The 5000-nt window shown below is 46.1% G+C and overlaps 1 protein-coding gene across 3 annotated transcripts in view; it reads left to right on the forward strand.

Annotated features, from left to right (window-relative positions):
• The first annotated feature begins 604 nt into the window (after positions 1–604).
• M6 (neuronal membrane glycoprotein M6) overlaps positions 605–5000 on the forward strand; it is a 239914-nt gene continuing 235518 nt past the window's right edge. For all 3 annotated transcript variants that reach the window (XM_086548256.1, XM_086548257.1, XM_086548258.1), the window contains exon 1: positions 605–746. The gene's annotated coding sequence lies outside the window, so the exon portion shown is untranslated. The remainder of the gene's footprint in view (positions 747–5000) is intronic.

Below are 5000 nucleotides of genomic sequence, written 5' to 3' on the forward strand. Positions count from 1 at the left end.
GGGATAGAGGGAGGGGACAGGAGAGAAGGAATGGCTGACGTGGGGAGGGAAGAGGCAAAGAAGGCTAGGGGGAGAGGCGGCGAGGGAGAAAAGGTTTCGGGGCGGAGGCGAGGGGCGTCACACTTGGCATCCTCCTCCTCACCCCGCCCAACGCTGCACTCACGCAGGTGCCGCATGTAGGATATCGCTGCCTCACCTGTCGCTCGCTTTTCCGTCCTGCTTCACCAGCAAGGAAGCTCTCGGCAATGCGCCTTTAAACCTATTTCAGACCATTTTCTAAAGCAACTTCAACTCCTCTCCTAATTCTTTTCCTCTTCTTTTCTGCCTGAAAGAACCTGCAGAATAAACTGCCTTACTTCAATCGTCCGTGACCCGTTAAAAAACCGTTAACCTGGAAAAGTAACGAACTTGGTGTGTGGATCCGAATTTGAATCTCGTTCTCCGGTCCGGTCAGTTTTTGGCGGGAGAGGAGTTGATTGGTCCGGGCCAGTAGCCAATAGGAAAGGTCGAATCTGTCGATGGTGAAGGCACGAAAGTTGTGGATTGTGAAGGTTCAGTAAGAGAGCAGACAAGCAGTGTGGAGGTTGTTCGTGGAGTTCAGTGTGTGTTATTGTGATACATATTATAACAACGTGTCGATTGAGGTGTGGAAATAGTTATAATTTCTATATTCTGAAACCGCAAGTGTGAACTGTCGAGAGGCGATAAATATCAGATATTAAGCATGGATATCCATGGATGTTCTTGTAAGTATAATGCAGTGTTCTTTATTTTTCATGCTGGTTAGGAATTTAACCTTTTCTTTTTAGAGTGGAATTATATAAAGATGGAAGTTGTAAAGTGTGAAAGGATATTAACTTAGTCGGCTTATTGCGTTGCACTACAGCATATGCATGGAGACTTTACTGCAAGGAATTTTATCCATGATACAGTAAAAAAAAAAAAAAAAAAAAAAAAAAAACATAAAGAAATAAACTGAAAAAAATTTAAACATATAATTCCAAATGAGTATTACTGAATAAGTTATGACTCGTATACACGGGAGATCGAGAAGAATTATATAACAAGCTAAGTAGCCGACACAGAACTCGGACAAAAGAAAAGAAAAGAAGAAAAAAAAAGATATGCGACCGTCAAGGTACTCATAAAACAACTTCTCGAAACCACCATTAATATTTCATTCCTGCTGTCCTCTCTCATTGATTGCGTTAGCCTGGTCGAGTGTGGCGCTACAGTCCTCGAGACCTTGTGTGAAATTTGCCTGTTAATCAATTCTCTCTCTCTCTCTCTCTCTCTCTCTCTCTCTCTCTCTCTCTCTCTCTCTCTCTCTCTCTCTCTCTCTCTCTCTCTCTCTCTCTCTCTCTCTCTCTCTCTCTCTCTCTCTCTCTCTCTCTCTCTCTCTCTCTCTCTCTCACTTTCTTTCTCTCTCTCGCGCTCTCTCTTTATTTATTTATTTATTCTTTCTCCCTCTCTCTCCATATTCCCCTCTCTCTCTCTCTCTCTCTCTCTCTCTCTCTCTCTCTCTCTCTCTCTCTCTCTCTCTCTCTCTCTCTCTCTCTCTCTCTTTTTCTCTCTCTCATTCTCCCTCTCTATCTCTCTATCTATCAGTCTATCTATCTATCTCTTTCCAGTATTAGTGAATTCAAAACCCGAAAAATAAAGTCTAGTGTTCATTGAAAGACGAAATCATCGTCATATTTTTGCCATTCCCGTAAGCCTGGCACACTGACACCCTAACACCCTAAGTATATGTGTCTTCTTTCTTTCTTTCTTTTCTCACTTTATGTAGTAAAGTATAAGGCGACCATGAAACACGTGATCTCTGTGATACTGCTGAGTAAGAATCTTTTGAAGTGTCTATGTAATCTTGATGATAGAGGCATTATTTAATCGTTTGTCTAACGGACTATTTATATTTTGTTTATCTGTGTGTATATGTGTATATATGTATTTGTATATATATATTTTTATGTATATATATATATATATATATATATATATATATATATATATATTCCTTCCCCCCCCCCCCCACTTCTGTCTCTCCCGTTACCATGAAGTCGAGGGAATTTATTCAGATTTTTTTCCATTCCTGATCATGAGACGTGAAAGTGACTCATCAATTTCTTTTCGTTTTCCATTCTGTCTCTTTATTATTTTTATTTATGTCATTATTTCTATTGCTTTTGTGATTATTATTGATACTTTTTTAACGTTGTTGTTTTATTGGTATTATTATGATCATTATTAGGACGAGTAATGATAATGTTAATCATGATGATAATGATGATGACGATGATGGTGATAATAATGATGATCGTAATTATGATAAGATAATAATATTGATAATAATTATAGTAATAATAAATACGATAACAATAACTACAACTATAATTCTGATTATAGGAATGATAATCATTGCGATAATCACAATAACAAAAATACTGATAATGAAGGTAAAGAAAATTATAATAATATTGATAATGATAAAAATGAAAAAAAAAATACTGATAAAGATGAACCATAAATAATCATGAACCATAAATGAGGTACTTAAGTAGTAAGACTAATAACAGTGATGTTATTAGCAATGAGATAATAACGATGGTAAAAGATCGAATGACTCCGATGATAATTTCAACAGATTGCAACTTATACTAATGATTGCAATATCAGTGAATAGGACAACTAATTATTATATTGATATAGGTAATGGTATTGATAATGAGATGATAATGCAAATAGTAGCAATTCGTATTTCAAGAGTAATGATGGATATAATGATGATGATGACGATGATGATGAGGAGGAGGAGGAGGAGGGTGATAATGATGACGAGGAGGAGGATAATGATGACGATGATGATAATGAGAAGGAGGAGGAGGATAATAATGAGGATGAGGATAATGATGACGATGATGATAATAATGATGATGATGATGATGATGTTTTCATCGTTATTGCCAATATTTCATCATTCTTTCCATTGTTTTTGTTTACGCTCTCCTTAGTCAATAATCAATGAAGACTATGACTGCAATACCGTAAATAAAAATAACAACAAGTTTTCATAATACCGATCAAATCAACAACTGCAATACAGCAACAGCAACATCAATAACAACAAAAACAATAACATACGAACCATTTCCTTCCCTCCTTCGTGTACCCTGTGCTTGTGCCTTCCCCTCCGCCCTCCCCTTCAGCCCTCCTTCCCCTCCCCTTCACTCCGCCCTCCCCCTTACTCCTTCACCCCCTTCCTCCTCTTTACCCCTCCTTCCCCTCCCCTTCACCCCGCCCTCCCCCTTATCCCTTCACCTCCCTTCCACCTCTTCACCCCTCCTTCACCCGCCCGCCCCCCCTCCCTCCTCCCCTCCCCTCCCCTTCCCTCCCCTCCCTCCTTCCCTCCCCTTCCCCCTCCCTCCCTTCCCGTTCCCCCCTTCCCCCCCTCTGTCCCCCCTCCTTCCCCTCCCCGTTCCACCGCCCCTGCCCCATTCCCATACCCCTTCACCCCGCCATCCCCCTTACTCCTTCACCCCCTTCCTCCTCTTCACTCCTCCTTCCCCTCCCCTTCACCCCTTTCCTCCTTCCCCCCTTCCTCCTCTTCACCCTTCCTTCCCCTCCCCTTCGCCCCGCCCTTCCCCTTACCCCTTCACCCCCCTTCCTCCTCTTCACTCCTCCTTCCCCTCCCCTTCACCCCTTCCCTCCCTTCCAGCTTCTTCATCTACCCCTCCCCTTCACCTTACCGCCACTCCCCCCTTCCTCCTTCATTCAACCCCTTCTCAAACATTTCCCCTTCCCTTCACTCCTTCCCCCCTTCCTCCTCTTCCCCCCTCCTTCCCATCCCCTTCGCTCCGCCCTCCCCCTTCCCCCTCCTTCCCCTTCCCTTCACTCCTTCCCCCCCTTCCTCCTTTTCACCCCTCCTTCCCCTCCCCTTCACCCCGCCCTCCCCCTTACCCCTTCTCCCCTCTTCCTCCTCTTCACCCCTCCTTCCCCTCCCCTTCACCCCTTCCCTCTTTCCCCCCTTCCTTCCCCTTCCTTCCCTCTCATATGAGCCTTCGCCTGTGCTTTCGTCTGTGCTTTCGCTCCCTCCCACCCCTCCCTTCCGTTTGACTTTCCACTGCTTTTGTTTTTGTCTCTGTCCCACCCTTGTCTTCTACTTTTCTTGCTCTTCCGTTTCTCTTTACTTTTACCTTTTCTTTTCTATTCCATTTCTCTTCCCTTCGCCTCCCCCTTTTTCTCCCCGCCCTTCGTTTCTCTTCCCTTCGCCTCGTCCTTCTTCTCCCCGCCCTTCCCTTCCCCTTCCTTACTCTTCACCCTGCCTTCTTTTCCACTTCTTTTTGCCCCGCCCCTCCCTTCCCTTCCCACTTCCTTACGTATCAACCCCTGCCATCTTTCCACTCTTTTCCCCGCCCCCCCTCCCTTCCCTTCCCTTCGCCCCGCCCTTCCCCTCCATTCTCCTCCTCTTCGGCTTTCCCTTCCCCTCAATTCCCTTTGCCCCTCTCATCACCTCTCCTTCACCCCTCCCCTCCCTCCCCTTCGCCCCACCCTCTCATTCCCTCCCCTTCGCCCCACCCTCTCATTCCCTCCCCTTCGCCCCACCCTCTCTTTACCTCTCCTTCACCTTACCCACCTCTTCACCCCTCCTTCCCCTCCCCTTCCCCCCTTCCCCCTTCCTTCCCCTGCCTTTCCCCCCCACCCTTCCCTCCCCTTCCTTCCCCTTCCCTCCCCCTCCCCCCACCTTCCCCACCTTCCCTTCCCCCTCCGCTTCCTTTCCCTTCACCCCGCCCTTCCCTTCGCCCCTTCACTCCTTCACTCCTCTTCCTCCCATCCCCCCTTCCCTTCCCACCCGTCCCCCTCCTGCCCCTTCCCCCTTCACTCTTCCTCTCACATCCCCCTCACCTCCGGCCTTCGTTTCTTCCCCCCTTCACCCTTTCCCTCCCCTCACCCCACCCTCCACACCTTCCCTTCCTCCTCCCCTTCCTTTCCCTTCACCCTCC

This window comes from Penaeus japonicus, unplaced genomic scaffold (assembly GCF_977035675.1).
Source record: "Penaeus japonicus unplaced genomic scaffold, GWHDUDI00000001_assembly GWHDUDI00000020, whole genome shotgun sequence".
Lineage (NCBI taxonomy): Eukaryota > Metazoa > Arthropoda > Malacostraca > Decapoda > Penaeidae > Penaeus > Penaeus japonicus.